Source organism: Lactuca serriola, chromosome 6, assembly GCF_051521515.1.
Source record: "Lactuca serriola cultivar US96UC23 chromosome 6, Lser_US96UC23_V15, whole genome shotgun sequence".
Taxonomy (NCBI): Eukaryota; Viridiplantae; Streptophyta; class Magnoliopsida; order Asterales; family Asteraceae; genus Lactuca; species Lactuca serriola.
The window spans coordinates 67,735,539-67,760,042 of NC_136413.1; positions in this window are offsets into that span (position 1 = coordinate 67,735,539).

Consider the following 24,504-nt stretch of genomic DNA (forward strand, 5'->3'; position numbering starts at 1 on the left):
TGTAGTGATTTCGAGATTTATGTGAAATTGAGGAATCAAATGTACTTGTCCTAGATCTCAACTTTGACTTAAGTTTCTTTCAGACTCATACCTATTTTCTACTACTAGGTCAAGTGTGTGATACATCTACATGAATCTACATAGATGCTCGACTCAAGGAATGACCCAAATTTGATAGTCAGTACAGTTAAAGTCGGAGAATTCACATATAAATGTGAAATCTTAGAACACTATCCCTTGTTTCCAATTGTTTCAAAGTTTCTAGTTAGTTATATCTTAACTTCTAACCACCAAATCTAGCATGTGTCATGTCTATATGTGCAACTAAGTTTAGTCAAGTCTAGAACCGACTCGAATTTTGACGGTTGTCACAGTCTCCCCCAGTTGAAAGAAATTTGTCCCGAAATTCAACTGTTGTTGTATTCGATTAGAAATTAGTTAGATACAAGTATATACTTGAAGAGTTGTTGACTTGAAGAACCTTTTGATCATATTGTATTAATTCCACAAGGGTGAGTCAAATTCTTTAACTATAATCAGGTGAGGGTTTGCCTAATTCGAGTTCTACAATCTTGATTATGGGAAATTAGGCTCATTGAAATCATGATCCAACCATGGCAACCTAGTCGAAAAAGATTATCTAGTTAGATATTATCTAACTTAAAAGAGCGTTATAAGTTTTGCTGAAGCACCAACTGAATTGAGTGCTAAGTTCGCATTGATCCTTAAGTTGCATTCTAAATCAGCGCTAAGTGTATACTCACCATCTAATAAAGAAGATATTGGGGACAATTTTCTCACTTATAGGTTCGCTACTAAATCTGGAAAAGATACATTCTGAAATAAGAAAGGGTAACACGAATGAAAGAGAAGTAATCCAGGGTAAGTTACTAAAGATACGTGTTGAGGGTAGGCAATGAAGTTTTGGTGCATTTCAAATCTAAAGACTATTCAAGTGTCGTCTACAAACTAAATTATGAAATGATCGAGGATCTTCGAGACTATATTTACTACTACAGTTAATGTTTCTATAATAGAACTATGTTCGAAGAATATATATATATATATATATATATATATATATATATATATATATATATATATATATATATATATATGTAAAGAGTCATTAAGGCAACTTATAAAGAAATATTTTGATTACAATCTTTGAAAAATTATTCAATTGTTTAAGTCAAGACAAATTCAAGTTTATGAGGAGTCAGAATATTTATGAAAACACGTTTGAGAGTTTAGGAACTCACTGGAAATTGCAAAGTAGAACGATATTTTAAAAAGGCGTAAAAATATTTGCAAAGTAGAATGATATTTTAAAAAGGTGTAAAAATATCAATCATTGAAAATAGTGCATTCTTAATTTAGTGATTTCACAAAAACAATCATTTGGAGGATAGATACTCGTAACACTTAAAACTTTTTATGTTTTTAAAGAAAAGAAGAAACATAAGAAAATTTATTATTCACATATATTTTCTGGATTTAGAAAAAATAATAAGCATAAGGGTATTCATCTTGTGTATTAATTGTAAGGCAAATACAATGAAAATTGCATTTTTAATCAAATATCTAAATTTAGAACAAAAGAACAATTAAAATAAGGTTTATTCATTTAAGGTAGATTTCATAATAAAAACAAAATGTATATGAGAACGGGTGTAGTTGAATATGTCATGGTTGACCAAGTAAAAATTATGCTCATGACTATACACATATTATGCATCACGTACGGATATGGTACAAAGGGAAGCAAAATAGACAAAAACAAAGTTAGACCATGCATTATGTTATTATTATGGGTGTGTGCGATCTCAAACCAGATAGAGGGCAATAAATCAAGTGTTCGGGAAGGGAAAGGTTGGTAGTAGCAACAATGATTGCTACTGTTAATGTTTTATGGACAATATATGTAGGTAGATTTAAAACTAGGTTGAGTTATATTTCAAGCTTTCAATCCTTGATGTATTTTGATTGGTACATAGACATGTGGATGTTTTAAAGTGTTTGCTAAGGTTTGCTAAAAATTCATGAGTTATCTATTAAACTCCATTTATGAAAATGAAGAAGCACTAAAACTGGTAATTAAAAATTTGTCACTTTTGACTTTTTAGACTAGAGTCCAACAATAGTTAAAACGGATAAGTTAAAGACTCAATTTATTTGGAATAATAGTTATATAGTGTCAAGAGAGCGTTAATGAAATTTAAAAATGAACAGTAAGTTTTGTAATGCTTTAAATTTTTAGAAACTTTAAAGATTCTAAAATTAATTTAAATTTAAAAAAATGGGGTATGTTTTCAAATGTAAGCATTAGGGATGTCTTCTAAATATGTTTGAAGTAGAAAGTTTCAAAATCATCATGTTAGGTTTTGAGAAAACACATTAAAGTAAAGTACAATGTCCAAATGAGAAAATGGTAAAAAGAGTCAAAACAAAAGTGGGTTGAAAGATCTGATGAAGTTTTTACACATAATATGACGACAATGTCATATGTTTAAGTTTTATAACATAGAGGTTAAACACTTTTATGAAAGAAAACATTTTAAAGTTTTTCAAAAATGTGTCAAAATGGTAACAAGGTTTAAAAAGGTTTATATGTGTTGGACTAATGTCTAAGTCCATAACTATAATTGGTAAGACTTGACCCGACCCGGCATGGTGCATTTGGGTTGCATGGCATCATGCACTTGGATAGACTAAATGAGAGAAATAAGACACTTATGGTTATTAATATATTATAAGTTCTAGTATATTAATAATAAGAATAATGAGATTATTTAATTAGTATTGATCAAGAATTAATCTAGGATTAATTAAGTGATCAAAAGAAGACTAATTAAATATATGGGTTGATTGTGTAAATCATCCATACTTGTATAGTGGGCTAATGCTCCATGGATAATCAAGTTGGGCTAAAACCCATAGGATGGTTCATGGATGCTCCATGGTGTATTTGAACCCATGGATCCAAGGAAATGGAAAGCCATGACAATTAAGAGTTTACCCTAATTGTAACACTATATAAAGATCACATTCTTGGGAAAAATCGGCCACTAGAGAGAGTAAGAAAGGGCTAGCCGATTTTTCATGAAGTGTAGAATTCTCTCAAGTCATTCCATGTGTATTTGGTGTTGTGTGAACCATTTGAGGTGTCACACTTGGGGCACTAGGCACTCAAGCTTTATGAAGACTTTCTACATCAAGAGGTATGTATTCTATCTTGTTACATTCATTGTTTTTGTATGCTAGATTAGGATAATACCTTGGAAGTTCTTATTTGCATGTATAATAGAGAAAACATAGATCCAAGGTATTTAGGGTTGCATGTACACTTAGGAGTGTTAGAATGCTCAAAACCCAACAATATGACCTTAAAAAGTACATATATTCATTGAAATGGATTTGAAATGAAATTGAAATAACAAGGTTAAAACCAACATGGGTTAAATTTAGTTTTGAATAAAAGTGCTAAGTTAGAGTAAGTTATCTAAAGTAAAGTTGGATTTTTTAGGCGAGAAATATAATTTACATGGTTAGGAAGTGTCTAGTAAACTATATGAAATGGTTGTAGAGTATCATATTGATGGTAAATAAAATAGATGAATTGAAATAGCTTTTTAATGGAAGGTGAAGAAGTAAGGAATAAGAGGATTAGTGAGTCTAGTCGTACCTAAATACTAAGGCGAGTACCGATGACTTTTCCCCAAAATAAAGGACATGAAAAATTGTTTGCAAATCATTTTATGGTGTAGATGTTGTTTTGCAACTTTTATAGGGTCAAAGGTTATGTTATAGGTTTTGCATGTGTCGTATGGCATAAGGGGATGTAATCCTTGATAACGACATGAGTGTTAGTAATGCCGATAAGGCTCAAACGAATGTATGAAAACAATAAGGTTTGAAGGAGGATTCGGAATTTATAGGAAGGGTTCGTGCAACCAAGAAGTGCAATGTTTAATCGGTCATGAAAATTTAAGGTTGAAGGTTGGTTATGAAACATTTTAGTAATTTGGAAAGTGTAAGATGACTGTATACTCGAGGTGATCACTAGTGTATCTGGGGGTCTCGAACTAAGACTTGTAAACATTCATCATAAGGGGCATGATTTGTGTTTGAATTACGATATTTGAAGTAAAGATGGTAGGGTAAGAACTACCTAAATAAAGGTTTTAGGTGAAAAAGATATCCTAGGTTAAGTTTTAAGCTCAAGATGGAAACAACCTAAAGCTAAAATCGTAGCGTAGAAGAGAACTCTCACGTCTCCGTAGTAATGGGTTGAAGTTCTGTGTCTCCTTAAGAGCCATATCGGGGATGCTTGTCAATGGTATCCACATGATTACTTATGGTTACTCACTTGCCTTCTATCGAGATGCTATAATTGTCACCCATGTCGGTATCAAAATGCTTTTCCTAGTTGTAATTCTAGTACGAAGATGATGAAGAGGTATTGAGGTATAATTGGCATTAATTTCGACTTATGATTGTCAGTAGTGGTTCTCTAGCTACTAACCTTACCTCTAGAGTTAATTGCTACCGATGAATACTCATCTATGTACTAAGTGGATTGTTCCTAGAGTGGCTAGTGATATAACCTAACTGGTTAGCCTAACATTTGATAAGTGATAAGGATATTTCCAAATAAAGAAAGTGTGATGAAAGTGAACTTAAGTGTACGCAGATGAATGCCTATAATATGAAATGCTTATATGCATACCGAAAATCTTTGCTTTTCAAAAGCTTAAGTTGAAAATTGTTTTGAACATAATTCTACTATGACCGTTTCCAGTCTCGCATTAATTTTCCTTAATTAAGCATAATTGGCCAGGCTATACTTAAAACTGAAGTCCAATAATGCATACTCGAATTAGTTATACGAGTAGTTTGTTTAGTATTTTGAAAATTGTTTTTAAACCTTTGGCTATAGTTTGGGTTCTGCATAGGAAAACCGGTATTCTCTATAACCTTCGACTCTGGTACCATTTCTGTCACACCCTACTAAAGCGGAAACATGGGGTGTGATAGTACAAAGGCTCTCATAGCAAAAGTTAAAAGACAACACCAACCATAGTATTAAAAAGCTTTACAATTTACAATATGTTTTGAACAATTTAAAAAAATTACAATGTATTTAAAAAAATATAACACATGTAAATGCTTCTACACATGATGTGCCTCTATGTTCCACTTACTAGATGATCCCTAAAAAAGCATGTAAAATGAGCGGTCAACTACCAAAATAAATAGTGAGTTCACAAGTTTATAGCATAACATAATTCAAATGATGAAAACCAGAATAATGATTAAAGTTTCCATAATGAAAGTTTGTTTCTAAAATGAGTCTACAAGTTTCATAGATGGTAGTTCGTTTCAAAAATGTGACAACAAGTGTATAGATTGTAATTTGTTGCTAAAATGAGTAAGCAAGTTTGCATAAGCAGTATTTCGTTGCTAAAAAGAGCAAACAAGTGTATAAAATGTAATTTTGTTGCTAAAATGAGTAAACAAGGTTGTAAGCTACAGTTCGTTGCTAAAATAAGTAAACAAGGTTGCATAAGTAGTAGTTCGTTTCTAAAATGAGGAAACAAGTGTATAAACTGTAATTCGTTGCTAAAATGAGTAAAAAAGTTTGCATAAGCAATAGTACGTTGCTAAAAAGAGCAAACAAGAGTTTAAATTATAATTTTGTTGCTAAAAAGAGTAAACAAGTATTCATAAGCAGTAGTTCGTTGCTAAAAAGAGAAAACACTTGTATAAACTATAATATTGTTGCTAAAATGAGTAAACAAGTTTGCATAACCAGTAGTTCGTTGCTAAAAAGAGCAAACAAGTCTATAAACTATAATTTTGTTGCTAAAATGAGTAAACAAGTTTGTCAATCGTAGTTCGTTGCTAAAATGAGTAAACAACTTTGCATAAGTAGTAGTTCGTTTCTAAAATTAGCAAACAAGTCTATAAAGTGTAATTCGTTGATAAAATGAGTAAAAAAGTCTGCATAAGCAGTATTTTCGTTGCTAAAAGGAGCAAACAAGTATATAAACTATAATTTTGTTGCTAAAATAAGTAAACAAGTTTGTAAACTGTAGTCTGTTGCTAAGATGAGTAAACAAGTTTGCATAAGTAGTAGTTCGTTGCTAAAAAGAGCAAACAAGTGTATGAACTTTGATTTTGTTTAAAAAATGAGTAAACAATTTTATAAACTGTAATTTGTTGGTAAAATGAGAAATAAAGTTTGTTTTTAGCAAGAGAAACAAAGTCTGAATATTTATAATGAACAAATCATGAGTTCACAACCCAAGCCTAATGATCGAGGGGTGCCCTATAGAGATCTTCGTGTATCACTCACGTAGATAGAAATGGTAAAATGCACTTCGTGAACTGTGCGAGTGAGGAGTTGTCTACCTCCTACTAGCGTTATCCATAATGACCATCGGCTCGAAAGAGTTAATGATTTTTGTGAAATGTTCCAGGGACTTAGTGCGATATAGGCCTCATGAATCAAAGCAACATACGCATACATAACAAAACACAACAACCAAGTTGATACAAGTCAAAATAAATAAAACGAACATAAACTGTTTAAGAAATGCTTTTCCACCTCGAAATATTAAAAACCGAAAATAGGGGTCGTGAATACTCACAGCTATTTCATGATGATGCTAACAATTGCTTGAATTATGTTCCAATCACATAACTACCGATTCCAACAATGATATTACACACTATTGAGTCTAATCGAAATCTATTACTAGTATACTTGCTACGATAATAGAATTATTCCAATATTGTGTGAAAATTATGTTTTGTATAAGTTTGAAACATTTTTCTGTAAAATTCAAATTCCCATGAATCAATTTGTGTAAAAACAAATTTAAATGGAAAATCTCATTTTATAAAATTCAGATTCCCACGAATCAACAGTAAAGCCTGATTTTTAAAATTTAAGTGTGTTTAATACCAAGAAAATAGAAATAAATAGTAAACAGTTACCATAAATCTTAAAAAACAAAATTATTTGTGATTATAATGTTATAAAATATTTCATAGTAAATTTTATGATTTTTGGATAAGTTTAACTATTTTTCCCTTATTTAATCCCTTTAATATACATTAAATCTTGGAAAAATAGCAAAATGTTGTGGCAAATTCTCCAAATATTTTCTGTGAAGGTTATATTATATACTGAAGTTTTAAAAAATAATAAATGTGATTTTTTAAAACTTAGAATCCGATTTTTTTTGTTTTTGTTTAATAACAATTGCTCAAACTTTATGCAATATGTTTATTTACAGTGTAGGGCAATCATGAATTTTTCCAGAATTTATTAACTAGTGTAATTATTTTATATGCTTTAACACTTTATTTTTTTTTTTATTATTTTTATATAAAATAAAGAAAAAAAATTGGAGCTTAAAATTTCTAGAATGCATCTTCATACAATTTATTAACAATGAAAAACCTTGTTCTCATTTTGGATGTTGAAAACATGCCTGAAGGCTTAATAGATTATAGAGAAAAACTTGGTTCTAATGATTTTGGTAAAAATATTGATGTCACTTGAGAATATTTATAACATTTTCCTCTTAACTTTTAAGTTAAGATATTTTTTCCCTCTGAGTTTTATGATGCTAGGAATTCAAAATATTTTTTGAAGGATTTTTAGTGATTATTTACTCTCTTTAACATGCATCTTAAAACTAGTACTCCCAAGAAAAGAGTTGTTGGAGCATTTTGTAAAAATTGTTAAAAATTGAAATCTTAATAATTTGCAATTAGGCTTTTTCGTTTTGAAGGCTAACTCCAATCACTATATCTTAGTAAGCAATTCTATATTTTTGGTGATAAAATGACTGAGAGAACGCAGTTTAAATTCAAGTGTAGGAATCTCGCAGATTACATGCTTGCTAATAGGTTGGAAAAGTGAGTTTTCATCATTACATTGACTAAATGTTTAGAAATATTTTAAAGACATCATGACTCGTGCATGTTCTAGTCATGTTTACAGAGATCAAAAATATTTAAAATCATAAATTACATACACATATTCATGTATAAAATCTTGTTTCTCAAAAACTCTTAACTTGAGTTTAATGTTCTTAACTTTAAAAAGCGATTTTTGTGCTAAGATCATGCCATGAAACTATGTTTTCCTACATGCATGGTTTTAGAACACATACTTGATGTTCTAAAAATTATGTTTAACCATAATAAAATAAGTTTGAAGAAGACGCAAGATTAGAAGTCGGGTTTTTGAAAGAAAACTCATTGTGCATGTGGTGATTTCCCAGCAAAACTTGTAGAAAAGTGCATTATCTTGATTTTGACTTAGGTTTAGGTAATGGGACATCACTATTTGTAACATGCATGATGTTTTTTAGTGAAATCCTATCACCATCATCATCAAAATCGACATGTATGAACATGCATTTGAATGTTCATATAGAATGGTGTAGAAGAAGAAAAAAGTTCAAGAAAAATCATGTAAATATGAAGGGAGATGGAGGGAAATTCGGGTTTACCTTTAAGATGAACTCTTGATGATGAATATTTTTGAGTAAAAATGGATTTCTTTGGCTTCCAAGTTCGTGGGTGAAAGGAAGAGGAAGAATGCGGGGTTTTAGAGAGAAGAAAAGAGAGATTATGTCTCGCTGGATACAAAATATCTCCCGTCATCTCTTTGGGGGTTCTCTCCACAAAAATCGGTCACCAAAATATTGAAATGTGTGTAAGCTCATGAATAATCAAATGGGGAAATCTCTCCCACTTATTCTGCTTCTAAGTTCGCCACTGTTAGAGAGAAGGAAGAGAGAAAATGTTTAGAGAAACAAGTAAAGAGGTAGAGTGTGGGTGATGTTCTAATGAGTGCAGTGTTTTGGGAAGAGTAGGAGGAGATATAGAGAGTGGTGAGGCCTAATTTTTGAATGATAGAGGCACCCTGTCTCTGTTTTTTTTATAAACTCCCCTTCATTTTTTTAAAATCCTCATTTTTATAAAAAGCTCCTTAATTACATCTTGATTTATAAAAGTCCTTGTATTTTAACTCATAAATTATGATTAATGTTTGATAATTAAATTTTTGTATATTTGATTAGGTCCCATAACTTAAATATTTAAAGTTTTATTGGGTATCAAAATAAATTTAATCTTTGAGACTTCAAATTATTTATAGGTTTCCTAACTCTTATTCGAGTTAGAAATAATGTTTGTAGTTCTTTTTTTGTCAGTTTATTGGCATTTCTATGTAGTGATTCCAAGATTCAAGTGAAATTGATGAATCAAATATACTAGCCCTAGATCTCAACTTTGACTTAAGTTCCCATGAGACTCAGACCTAATTTATACCACTAGGTCAAGTATATGATACATCTACATGAATGTACAAAGATGGTCGAGTAAAGAAGTGACCCAAATTTGATAATCAGTATAGTTATAGTGGTGGTAGAATTCACATATCAATATGAAATCTTAGAACATTATCCCTTGTTTCTAATTGTTTCCATGTTTCTAGTAGGTTATAGCTTAGCTTCTAGCTACCAAGTCTAGCATGTGTCGTGCTTATACGTGCAACTAAGTTTAGTCAAGTCTAGAACCGACTCGAATTTTGACGATTGTCACAAGGAACTATTCCTCCTAGTTAGGTTGTGTATGGGAGTGAAAAATTATGAGATATGCACAATTCAGTAAAAAACAAATCTAGAACTTGATTTTGTGCTCTATTCAATTATCAATTTGTATCTTTCGAACTTTCCTTTTTAAGCTCAATTCGATGTTCTTGATAAAACCAGTCATCACTTGAGTAGTTTCAGACTTCCATCGAAGAAAGAAAACCCAAGTAAACCTAGAAAAATCATCAACAATAACTAGTATGTACTTCTTCTTATTGAGAGTCTCAATAGTCGAAGGTCCACACAAGTCAATGTGAAGAAGTTCCAAAGGTTCAATGATTTTTGAATCGATTATGATCGGATGACCTTGACGATGTTGTTTTCCCTATTTACATGGATCACAAAATGAATCATTGTCAAATTTTAAAACATGTAAACCACGAACAAGATCATTAAGAACAATTGTGTTAAGATTTTTGAAGTGGAAATGAGAAAGATGTCGATGCCATAACCAACTGAGGTCCAAAGATGCTTTCGGTACCAAACATACAGAGGGAATGCCCAGAACCGGTTTCATGTCAAAAGTGAACATGTCTCCCTTTCATTTTGGCATTAGTAGAATCTCCTTCGTTTCCTTTTTGGAGATAATACTTCATTCCTCATCAAAGAGAACCTGATTACCAGTGCCAACAACTAGTTGTGAAACACTAATCAGGTTGTGCTTTATTCCTTCAACATAGGCAAATTGATTCACTGTGAATTTCCATTCGTTACTTTTCCATAACCTTTGACTTTACATTTTTTATTGTTACCAAAATTGATAACTCCAACATTGTCCAACATTCAAAAATCTCGTAAATTCTCTTTCCTTCAAGTTATGTGACGCGAGCATCAACTATCGATATACCAGTGTTCGTCATATTGCTCGTCACATAGAACCTGCAATCAGTCAGAAGAATTTAGGTCCCCAAGACCTTTTGGGTCCTTGTACATTAGTTTGGAACACATTTTGAAACGAAGAACGTAAGACCTAATTACGAACTTTCGATTTGAAACTGTCAATTAAGTCAATTTCATTGGCTTGAGGCATCGAAATGTAATCATGGAATGGGGAAGGTTCAACATTGATTTTCACTTTCTAATCTATTTTTTGAGATGTATCAACTTTCTTCTTTGGAATTTCATTTCACTTTCACATCGTTGGTGTAGACTCTTAAGATGAAGTACTTCCACTCATCGAATCATTTAAGTACTTCTCGTAAGTAGTTTGTATTTTCTCTTGAGAATACTTTTTATATTGATATTGTTTTCCTTTTCCTTCAAGCCAATGGTTGATGTTTTTGACATCATTTCAATCTTTTGAAAGTCAACCTTTCATCTTTTGTGTCGATTCCGCATTTGGAAAGTATGAGTTTTTAGGTTGAAAAGGCTCATCCTTCCTTCCATTAACCTCCAATTTCTCAAATTGTCTTTTGGGAACTGACCTTTATGGATGATTTTGAACACAATTTTGATATTGGTTTTGATAACCAACACTATTTTATTGAAAAACATTTTGATTTTGATCAAAACTACTTTGTGCATTACTTTGACAAAAAATCGTTTGTTCACGATTTTGAAAAACTTCTGTAACAGCCCAAATTTCACGTCCAAAAATTTCGTTTAAATTAAGTAGTTTATAAAACATTTGTAATAAAACATCCTAATACCATATCATTTCAATAACGTATCTTGTGTCTAAATACCGATCACATGAAGATAGTAATAATGTCAGAGTACAATCCCAGAATATATCATAATGCGGAAAACCAAAGTGTGTGTGTGTATGATGTGCCGCTACCGCGTCGGCTCCTTCCCCTTCGCTGAAGAGGTACCTGAAACAAAACTGAAAACTGTAAGCATTAAGCTTAGTGAGTTCCCCCATTGTACCACATACCACAAAATCATATCACATACGTACTGCCAGACATTTCTGGGGTGCACGACCTACCGGTACGGCCTTTCTGGGGAGCCGACCTACCCGTACGGCCATTCTGGGGTGCCGACCTACCCGTTTCGAGCCATTCTGGGGTGCTGACTACCCATCAGTCCTCACAACCGAACCTCGGGGACTGGTCCCCTCCTACTACCTCTATCGCATATAACATACAAGCCAACATGCAAACTTCTCATCACATACTGCCAGACGTATCTGGGGTGTCTGACTAGCCTTCGGTCCTAACAACCGAACTCTACTACTATCACATACAACATATCATGCTAGCATATAACATATCAGGTAGTAGCAACCTAGATGATATCACGAAGACAATCACCTAACATATGAACCCTACTGGTGGGCTGGCATTGTGGCCGTAGACCCACCGCTACTGGAAGCTAACTCACCTCGTAGTTGCTGAACTGTGCGGAAATCCTCTGACTGCTGCCGTTGTTGCTCCGGAAATCCTCCGGCTATAATTCCCACAAACACTTAGTCAGAAACTGACATCTACCCTTAGGGTAAATTGACCATTTTACCCCTTAACCAAGTCAAAGTCAAAGTCAAAGTCAACTTCCAGTTGACCTGACTCGCCGAGTTGACTCGTCAACTTGCCGAGTCCCTCTCCTTCCATCAGACCTCATACCCGTCTCTACTCGTCGAGTTAGGCGATGACTCGACGAGTTTTCCTTTTAAATGAACACCGACTGAATCCACATCTGACTCGTCGAGTTGTATGAACAACTCGTCGAGTTCATCATCAACTGATACTTATGTCTTGACTTGACTCGCCGAGTTTTATGAACAACTCGTCGAGTTACTCTTCATCCTATGAGCACGTTCTGTCCTCGAATGGCCGAGTTGATTAACAACTCGCCGAGTTGTATGAAGGTTGTCTTGGACTCGCCGAGTCCGTTCATGCACTCGCCGAGTACCATGAATTCCCAGAACACTTTGCTTAGTCCAGAACGTTGGGTCACTCCCCGGGACTCCTATAACCCTTCCACACTCGACCGGTCCTTATAACCCTCACTGATATGGGACCAAAACCCTTGGACTCGCCGAGTCCAGGAATGGACTCGCCGAGTTGGTCACATCCCCTCTTTAAAACTTCGATTTCTGATGTACATCACTTAACCAAATGATAGATCCAGGCCCCTAGACTCGATCTAGCACGTAAAGTTACAAACTTTACGTGCATGCATGGGACATTAGAGCTTAAAAGGCTCTAAAATGGTTCTTTTGTTGCATGGGGCCTTCCTTGGTGCAAAAAGCAACCTAGATCTGACATTTGGCACATATAATGACATGATACAGAAGTCCAAACCCCCAACCATGTTTGCAAACATGGTTAGCCACCAAAATGGCTTATAAAAGCCCTAAATCACCCCAAAGAGGGATCTAACAAATGAATGAGCAAGGTTCAGACTTTATACCTTCCAAAGACTACAAATGATGAACCAAAATCGAATCCTTCAGTCCTCTCTTGATCCTTCTATGCGCTTTCTTCTTCCTTGAGACCAAAACTCACAAGAATCACTCAAAAAGCCTTAGATCTTCACAAAAACGGCTAGGGTTGCTATGAGGGGTGTTTGGGAGCATAAAGGGGGAGATGAGGCTGCATAAGGTCGCTTAAATAGGGTGCAAACCCCTGGATTAGGGTTTTTGTCCAAATAGCAGCTACTCGCCGAGTCCATCACTTAAGTCCTGCGTCTAATCCCGCTTCTACTCGGCGAGTCAGTCCTTCGACTCGCCGAGTCCAAGGCCAAAAATGCAAAAAAATTAAATGAAGATTTAATAACAGAATACTTACCAAGAACCAGGTGCTACAAATCTCCCCCACTTATTTTAGATGTCGTCCTCGAAGTCTACCGCTCAATCCTGAAACAGCTCGAGGTAGTGCTCCATCATCTCACTCATCGGCTCCCAAGTGCACTCCGACCCCTTCCGGTGCTGCCATTGCACCTTCACGAGTTCTACCCTTTTGTTCCTCAGATCCTTCGACTTCCGGTCAAGGATCGCCACAGACCGCTCGATGTAATTCAGGCTGCCATCTACCTGAATGTCCTCCAAGGGTACCACCGTCGTACCGTCCACTAGGCACTTCCGCAGCTGGGAGACGTGGAAAGTGTTGTGGATCTGACTGAGTTCGACTGGCAGGTCCAGCCGATACGCCACCTTGCCCACCCGGGCTACAACCCTAAACGGTCTGATATACCTTGGGCCCAACTTGACTCGCTTCCTCAATCGGATGACGCCCTTCCATGGAGACACCTTCAGGAGAACCATATCTCTGACCTGGAGTTCCAGGTCTGATCGACGCTTATCGGCGTAACTTTTCTGCCGACTCTGAGCAGTCTGAAGCCTGCTTCGGACCTGCTGAATCTTCTCTGTCGTCCTGAGCACTACTTCAGTGCTCCCCTTGACTCTCTGGCCCACCTCGCCCCAACATATCGGGGTCCTGCACCTCCTCCCATACAACATCTCTAAGGGAGGACGATCGATACTCGCATGATAGCTGTTATTATACGAGAACTCCGCCAACGGGAGGTAGGTATCCCAGCTACCTCCAAAATCTAAAACACATGCCCGCAACATATCCTCTAGAGTCTGAATGGTCCGCTCGCTCTGACCATCCGTTTGTGGGTGAAAAGCGGTGCTAAAATGCAAACGAGTACCCAGCTCATCATGAAACCTCTTCCGTAACCTGGAAGTGAACCGCATGTCTCTGTCTTAAATCACCAAAACTGGCACTCCGTGCCACGCCACCACCTCCCTGATATAGATATCGGCCAATTTCTCGGCCGAGATGCTCTCCTAAATCGGAATAAAGTGGGTGCTCTTGGTCAATCGGTCCATGATGACCCATATCGAATCCATCCCCCGCGCGGTCCTGGGAAGCTTCGTGATAAAATCCATCGTAATATCCTCCCATTTCCACAGCGGGATATCGAACGGCTGCATATTGTCGTGTGGTATCTGAGGCTCGGCCTTGACCTTCCTGCAGGTCAAGCACCGCTCCACGTACCATGCCACATCCCGCTTCATGCAGGGCCACCAATAGTCCAGACGAAGATCCCTATACATCTTCGTCGCCCCAGGATGAATAGAGAATCCAGGATTTGTGCGCCTCCTCCATCAGGACCTGGCGCACACCTCCATGATAAGGGACCCACACCCTACGGTGAAGAGTCAATACCTCGGCTGTCATAGTCGAAGGAGGAAACTTGCCCCACAATCCGCTCACTCTTCTGATGTTCCTCCTTCATAGCGTCCTGGTGAGCCTCCCGAATCTGCTCCAATAGCGGAGTCACTACTGTCATCCTCATGCAGATACCCCCGATCGGCGCCGCCTTGCGGCTAAGTGCATCGGCCACCACATTGGCCTTACACAGGTGATAAAGCATCTCGCAATCGTAATCCTTTACCACATCCATCCACCGGCGCTGCCTCATGTTTAGATTCGACTGATCCATGAGGTACCTGCGACTCTTATGATCCGTGTAAATGGTACACCGAACCCCATAGAGGTAATGCCACCAAATCTTGAGGGCGAACACCACCGCCCCCAACTCTAAATCGTGCGTCGGGTAGTTCGCCTCGTGAGGCTTTAGCTGCCTCGAGGCATAAGCAATGACATGCCCTCTCTGCATCAACACCGTGCCCAAACCTAAGATGGACGCATCGCAGTACACAACAAAATCCTCCATGCCCTCTAGCAGGGCTAAGATTGGTGCCTCGCATAATCTCTGTCTTAGTGTCTTGAACGCTGCCTGCTACTCAGGCCCCCAACGAAAGACCACGACTTTCCTCGTTAGCCTGGTCAACTGTACGGCTATCTTGGAGAAATCCTGGATGAATCTCCGATAATAGCCCGCTAATCCCAGGAAACTCCGAATCTCAGATGGAGACTTCGGAACCTCCCATCTCATCACGGCCTCCACCTTGGCCGGGTCTACCGAAATCCCGTCCTGTTTGACAAGGTGCCCAAGAAACTGCACCTCGCGCAACAAAAACTCACATTTGGAGAACTTGGCATACAATCTCTACCTCCTCAAAGTCTCTAGCACCTCCCGCAGGTGCTCCTCGTGCCCCTCCTGTGTCTTGGAATAGACCAAGATATCATCGATAAACACTATCACTGACCGGTCTAACATCGGTCTACACACACGGTTTATGAGGTCCATGAACGCGGTAGGAGCATTGGTGAGCCCAAAGGGCATCACCACAAACTCGTAGTGACCATAGCGTGTCCGAAATGCAGTTTTCTGCACATCCTCCTCCCTGACCCTCATATGATGATATCCTGATCGCAGATCAATCTTGGAGAACCAAGATGCTCCCTGTAGCTGGTCAAAGAGGTCATCAATCCTTGGGAGTGGGTAACGGTTCTTCACCGTTACCTTATTCAGCTCCCTATAGTCTATACACATACGATGTGACACGTCCTTCTTCTTAACAAACAGAATCGGGGTTCCCCAAGGCGAACTACTTGGCCTGATAAATCCCTTGTCTAGCAACTCTTGCAGCTGCGTAGACAACTCCTGCTTCTCGGGAGGAGCCAATCGATAGGGTGCCTTGGCTATCAGAGCCGCACTAGGGACTAGGTCGATCCTGAACTCCACCTGGCACTCTAGAGGTATTCCAGGCAGCTCCTCGGGGAATACGTCCGCGAACTCTCGTACTATAGGCCCCTCGCCCACCATCGCTCTACCCGCCTCCCAGGTATCCATAGCATACGTGACATAACCTGCGCAACCTTGTTGGAGGTACCGCCTGGCTCTCGCTGCCGAACATATAGCTGCTCCTCGCTATGGCCTCTCACCCTGAATCACCAGCTCTCCCCCACTTGGGGTCCTGATCCGCACCAACAGCCGCGCGCAGTCGATCACCGACCCATTGGGGCTCAACCAATCCATACCGATAATAACCTTGTTTCCCCGCAAAGGTATGGGGACCAGATCCACTAGATAGCGCTCCTCAAATAACCTCAACACACAATCCCAGAACACCGTCGATGCTCGCACCGAACGGTCATCTGCAATCTCTACATCTAGAGGGCAATCTAGCATGCCTGAAGACTCGGAAAATCTCTTGCTGAGCGCAAGAGAAACAAAAGATCGGGTAGTGCCGGAATTAAACAATACCTGAACTGGAATACCATTCACATGGAAGGATCCTAAACAAAACACATACATATATATATATCAAAATCATAGCAGCATATCATAATAGGATAAATAAGAAGTCGTACCCGTCACCACATCGGGTGCAACGCGTGCCTCCTCAGTAGTCAACTGGAATGCACGGCTCCTCACCACTGGAGCCTCTGTCTTTCCCTGTCGGCCATCAGTGATTCGTAGGGTCACTGGAGCTGGCGCCTTCACCGGCGCTGATGCTGCTGTCAAATGGGGGAAATTGGCCTTCTTGTGGCTCCTCTGGTTGCAATGGAAACACAGCAACTCAGATGTTTGAATAACTAATGCAGGGGCAGTACAATCCCTGCTGAAATGCCCCGCCTTGCCGCACTTGTAGCAGCCTGACGATCCCAGTCTACATGCCCCCTCGGCCTACCGCATTTCCTGCAGCAGCCCGGTCCTGACTGGCCTTTTGGCCTACCATCCGATTCCTTGGGCTTTTTCCCTGAAGCGCCCATCGACTGCCCTTCCTCTACTTTCCTCTTCCGGACATGCTCCAGATCAATCTCTCTCTCCCTCGCCCTACTGCATATCTCACCTTCGACCCCTCAGGGCAGAAGCTAGTCAACTGTGCAGACTCGATGTCTGCAATCCACCGTCTGGCAGCTATGGAGTCCTTCGCCCCATGGAAATCCGGTGCACCACTGCCCCTGAAGTCCTTAAAGGATAGTGTGCGAGATCTTGACTGGCCCAATGCCATGTCACTCCTGAACGCCCTGAGGTAGTCCTCCATCAGATCAACTATACCTTCCTTGATCGACCCGAAAATGATGGGGGTCGACTCAAGGATGCCTCTGGTGATCTCTGACGCGATGAACTCGCGTAGCCTCTCATCTGCTGGCTCGGAACCTAATCCCAAACCCGATCCCTCTCCAGAACTGCCAACTACCGGCCTCTGACGTAGTACCAGCATTCTGCAATACATAGAGGCAACTATTAGTGATACTGGTATCTTTAAAGGGATCACATCTATTACAAGTTCCCCGGTCTTGTCTTCGCCTCCCCCAAGACGAGTACGAATCCTATGCTTCCAGTAGTACGAGCCCATACTACCTTCCACATATATCCGTACCTTCCTCAAGGACGACCTTGACTCCACCAGATCCCTTTTAGCACTGCTGATATCTGCTACTCTTATCCTAGGCTTACCCTAGGAAACCTATGACTCCACCCAAACCGGTCCTCAGCTGCTGAAGGTCTCTTTGTAATGCCAATTAGCCATTACCTGAATACAATCACATGCAATGAGGCTCGGATAATCCTTCGAGTAAGGGACTCATCCCCACAACGATTAGGACTCAAACAAGAGCTACGCCATAGGGTCAAATCCAACACTCTGAGATTATTCAACCCTGATCACATGTGAATTTAACGTATTCACCTAGCAACTAACTACCATCACGCAAGGCCGACAAAGAACAAAGTAAACATCATTCGGACAAAAGGAAACAATCTCAAGCAACTCTATCCTCATATCAGGGACTGCACTAGCATACAATGGTAAGCTCATACTATCAGACATAACCTAACCAGGCTATCCTACTGTTGTCTACTCAAATCTAGCATGCAACTCTCATAAGCTGAAGAAAATAAAGCAGGAACATAAGGCATCACTACTAGATCCTTAGTCCTATTCAAGCATGTTGTTCTACTGAAACTGATAAATGTAACATAAACTTGTATGGGTACTTTGGGGAATACTTACTTGAGCTCGGCCGGTCGCGCACATCACACACTTCGTTCTTTCCCGAAAACTCTTTACTTATCTTTTAGAAAACATTTCCTTTTTTAAAATCTTTTAATCCCTCGATTTGAGTTCAGACACCCCCGAGGGTGTGTCCGAATCCCTCAAACCAGAGCTCTGATACAAACTTGTAACAGTCCAAATTTCACGTCCAAAAATTTCGTTTAAATTAAGTAGTTTATAAAACATTTGTAATAAAACATCATAAGATCATATCATTTCAATAACGTACCTTGTGTCTAAATACCCATCACATGAAGATAGTAATAATGTCAGAGTATAATCCCAGAATATATCATAATGCGGAAAACCAAAGTGTGTGTGTATGATGTGCCGCTATCGCGCCGACTCCTTCCCCTTTGCTGAAGAGGTACCTGAAACAAAACTGAAAACTGTAAGCACGAAGCTTAGTGAGTTTCCCCATCGTACCACGTACCATACAATCATATCACATAAGTACTGCCAGGCATTTCTGGGGTGCCCGACCTACCCGGTACGGCCATTCTGGGGTGCCGACCTACTCGTGTCGAGCCATTCTGGGGTGCTGACTACCCATCGGTCCTAACAACCGAACCTCGGTGACTGGTCCCCTCCTCCTACCTTTATCGCATATAACATACAAGCCAACATGCAAACTTATCATCACATACTTTCAGACGTATCTGGGGTGTCTGACTACCCTTCGGTCCTAACAACCGAACTCTACTACTATCAGGTAGTAGCAACCTAGATGATATCACGAAGACAATCACCTAACATATGAACCCTACTGGTGGGCCGGCATTGTGGCCGTAGACCCACCGCTACTGGAAGGTAACTCACCTGGTAGTTGCTGAACTGTGCGGAAATCCTCTGACCGTTGTCGCTGCTGCTCCGGAAATCCTCCGGCTATAATTCCCACAAACACTTAGTCAGAAACCGACATCTACCCTTAGGGTAAAATGATCATTTTACCCCTTGACCAAGTCAAAGTCAACTTCCAGTTGACCTGACTCGCCGAGTTGACTCGTCAACTCGCCGAGTCCCTATCCTTCCATCAGACCTCATACCCGTCTCTATTCGTCGAGTTAGGCGATGACTCGACGAGTTTTCCTTTTAAATGAACACCGACTGAATCCACATCCGACTCGCTGAGTTGTATGAACAACTCGTCGAGTTCATCATCAATTGATACTTATGTCCTGACTTGACTCGCCGAGTTGTATGAACAACTCGTCGAGTTACTCTTCATCCTATGAACACATTCTGTCCTCGACTTGCCGAGTTGATTAACAACTCGCCGAGTTGTATGAAGGTTGTCTTGGACTCGCCGAGTCCGTTCATGCACTCGCCGAGTACCATGAATTCCCAGAACACTTTGCTTCGTCCAGAACGTTGGGTCACTCCCCAGGACTCCTAAAACCCTTCCACACGCAACCGGTTCTTATGACCCTCAGTAATATGGGACCAAAACCCTTGGACTCGTCGAGTCCAGGAATGGACTCATCGAGTCTAGGAATGGACTCGCCGAGTCGGTTACATCCCCTCTTTAAAACTTCGATTTCTGATGTACATCACTTAACCAAATGATAGATCCAGGCCCCTAGACTCGATCTAGCACGTAAAGTTACAAACTTTACGTGCATGCATGGGACATTAGAGCTTAAAAGGCTCTAAAATGGTTCTTTTGTTGCATGGGGCCTTCCTTGGTGCAAAAAGCAACCTAGATCTGACTTGTGGCACATAGAATGACATGATACAGAAGTCCAAACCCCCAACCATGTTTGCAAACATGGTTGGCCACCAAAAATGGCTTATAAAATCCCTAGATCACCCCCAAGAGGGATCTAACAAATGAATGAGGAAGGTTCAGCCTTTATACCTTCCAAAGACTGCAAATGATGAACCAAACTTGAATCCTTCAATCCCCTCTTGATCCTTCTATGCTCTTTCTTCTTCCTTGAGACCAAAACTCACAAGAATCACTCAAAAAGCCTTAGATCTTCACAAAAACGGCTAGGGTTGCTATGAGGGGTGTTTGGGAGCATAAAGGGGGAGAGGAGGCTGCATAAGGTCGCTTAAATAGGGTGCAAACCCCTGGATTAGGGTTTTTGTCCAAACAGCGGCTACTCACCGAGTCCATCACTTAAGTCTCGCGTCTAATCCCGCTTCTACTCGGCGAGTCAGTCCTTCGACTCGCCGAGTCCAAGGCCAAAAATGCAAAAAAATTAAATTAAGATTTAATAACAGAATACATACCAAGAACCAGGTGCTACAACTTCCCTTGTCCATTACTTTGACCAAAACTCCTTTGATCACAACGTTGAGAAAACTTCCATTGGGAAGCATTCGGTTGAGATTGATTTAGGACATAGTTTCAAATCTTTTGAAAACCATTTTGTTTTTTTATATTGTTTGGTTTTAAAGTTCTCTTTATATTGTGAAAACATCTTGACTGATTCAAAGGAATTTTGTTGAGAAACTTTTTGTTTGTGAAAAGCTTTTACATTTTTCCAATTGGCTTTATGTTGTGCTTTTGATTTCGAACTTCCTTCATCACAAGCCAATTATTCAACCCTTTCTTTTAAAGTTTGTGTTTTCACAATTTGACATTTTAGATCATTGGTTAAAATATCAATACCTTTTTCTTTGTTTTTATTATTAACAACTGATTTTTTTTTTGTTTTCACAGCCCAAACACGTTTGGTCTATTTTGTTGATGAAACCATTTTCAATTGTGTTTTTATTTGAATAAAATCCTTCTTTCATCACACCTTTATTGTCTTCCTTTACCAATTTGTTCAAATTCAGAGCCACATTATCAACATTTCCTTTGGTGACAAAGACTTGATTTGAAAACACAACTTCTTCTCAATCCTTGAACCTAGAATAAACCACTGCATTAGATTCAAGATAGTGTTTTCCTTTGTCTTTTATCACTTTCATTTACTCCTTTGAATCTTTAAAAACTTGATGTAGAACAACTCTTGGAATTGGTTTCTCATTCAAAACATCATCCTCATCACTCACATAATCTTCAACCACAACAAGATCGTGAGGATCGCAGACTTTGGATGTCGAAGGTTGATTACTGTTTACTCTCGACACTGAATCATTACATTCCTTGCCTTTATCCATTGAATTGACATTAATGACAGACAATCATGAGCAATTGACACACTCCTCGGCCTCAATTTCACTGATACTGTCAAAATTATCTTCAAATTGTCGACTTCTCAATCATGTTCAAAATCTTGACTTAATAATATTTGGTTAAGGTTTTGTTCACAATATTCAGAAGATCATCAGCATTGAAATGTTCATTTATATTTACAATACCATATGTATATGAGTCAAATGGAATTTTATCATAATCAACAATATTATTTTCACAATCATATGTTGTTTTGTCAATTTGTTCTCTATTATATGAAAGAAAAGGAAGCAATTTCCAATGATGTTCATTGTATATGTCAGCAGAGTGATAACAATATTTTAGTTTACCATACAAACGCTTATCAGAATTACAATATATTTTTCTTTGTTTATGAAGCAATGAATTGTCCATTTTAACTGAATCTATATCTATTAAAAGATTAGTTATTCTAAGATCAAGAGAGTCCACTAGTCCCTTCTTCTCTTTGAGTCTCTTTCTAGCTTCATATAATTGGGACTTGGACTTTTCTACTTCACTACTCATGGAGTTTAACATGCCATTAAGATAAGCACATGTATTATTAAACTCAAACAAAACGTCATTATAAGCAGATGAAGTATTCTTAAAAAAGTTAAGAACGTCACATACCTTAGCATTAATCAGTGATTTAGTCGAGTCAGTGGACTTGATACCCAATTACAGTTTACATACCCTTAGCTAAGTTTTCATACAACAACAGCTATCACGCCAACATCAGTATGCCTCCCTTCAAGCTTCTCTATGGTAGGAAGTTTCAGACTCCGATTTGTTGGGGAGAGGTTGGTCAGAAGGTTATGGGGAGTATGGAAATAGTGCTCAAGATGAAAAAACTCATACAACAGGTCATACAGAGGTTACAAATGGCCCAGAGCTGACAAAGAGTTACACTGACCAACGACGGTCTGATTTGGAGTTCCAGGTCGAGGATATGGTACTCCTGAAGGTGTCGTATTGGAAAGGCATCACCCAATTCAGGAAGCGGGACAAGTTGGCACCCAGGTTTATTGGACCATTACGGGTGGTAGCTAGCGTGGGAAAGGTGGCCTACTAATTGGACTTACCAGATCAGCTTAGTCAGATTCATAACACCTTCCATGTTTCGCAGTTGAAACAGTGTGTGACCATCGAGGCATTAGTGGTACCTTTGGATGATATTCAGGTAGATGACTGCCTGAATTATGTCGAGCGGTCGGTAGCTATTATCTACAGGAAAACAAAGACCTTGCATAGCAATGATGTTGTCCTGGCAAAGGTACAGTGGTAACACTGGAACTGTTCTAAGTGGACTTGGGAACTTGTGGAGGAAATGTGTACCCATTACCCAACGTTGTTCGAGACTAAGGAATTCGAGGATGGTGTCTGATTCTAGTGGGGGAGAATTATAACATCTGATGCAGGTATCCAATATTTTAATGTTTGATTTAATTAATAATGTAAATCCCTAATTAATAATTGATCACTATGTGAGGAAGGAAGCCTCACGACATGGCCATCACGCTGGAATGTGTGTCCATCTTCGTGGGTCACGATGTGACGCGTATGCAGTCACAACGTGAAGATGAATTTACCCTAATCCCGTAATCTGCACCCTCCATCACCTTCCTCCTGCCCAAATCGAAGTTAGCCTTCTTTGTGACCTTGAAGAGCTCATTTGGTGATTTGTTGCTCCTCGAAGAAGAAGAAGAAGAATGCTTGGGTGCATCATTTTGGAAAACAAGTCTCTTCCTCACCACCTTGCATTTCTTCTAGACCTTTGTAAGTGCTAAAGCTCTTTCATTTCTCTATTATGCATGCTAGATCTAAGTTTTATTCATTTCTCTTCATGGTTGGGTTGGATAGCATGCATGAGATCCATAAAGTTAGAAACTTTATGGATCATTGAGGCCTCTTGATTAGTATAGGTTCTAGATCTGAGGTTTGGCTGTAGATTTAGACTCCAAGAATGAGTTTTGGATTCATTCTCTCCTTAACGACCTAGTTAGTGTTCAAGTCATACAATGGACAAGCATGACTGAAAAGCTTCGATTTTCATGGTTCTTTAGGTTGGAGAATACCTTCTGGAAGGTCTAAAGGATTAGCTTTTGGGATTAAGAGGTTAATGCTCCAAAGTTGTCCAAAACAGATTTCACGATGTGACGGATGGCATGTCACATTGTGATGAGGAGTGTGCTCGTGACTATTTTATCCTGGTCCTGTCACAATGTGACCCATTGGTGGCGACGATGTAAGAATCGGCTGAGGTTGACCATGCTTAACTTTTGACTATTATTGACTTATAGGGTCAACTAGGGTTTTAAGGTTGTATACTGAAAGGGTATTTCTTTACCGTTGTTAGGCGTCTTGTTGCTCTTTTTTTATCCTATGTGTGAGAGCTTTTGTATTTCTAGTTGTTTTTTGAAACGTGAGTCTTCTCACTTTATTTACTTGTGTCATATTTATGGTTATGACCAGTTGGGTCTAAGTTTCTGACTATTGATAAATATGAATTAAATTGAATTGTTGATAACTTTAGGTTACTGAGAACCCTAGGGTTGCTGATAACCCCTAAAGCGTGCTATTAATGCACAAGGTGTGTTGTTAGCCCACTGGGGTTGCTGAAAATCCACAGTGTTGCTGTTAACCCATAGTTGTTTATTATGTTGTGCTGTATAGATATTTTGGGAATGGCACACTAAGCTTTATGCTTACAGTTATGGATTAAATATGTTTCAGCTACATCGGGTGATCGTGGAAAGGTGAAGGCTTGGATGTATACTCCGGATTACAGATTCTGATGATTTTCGCATATTTGG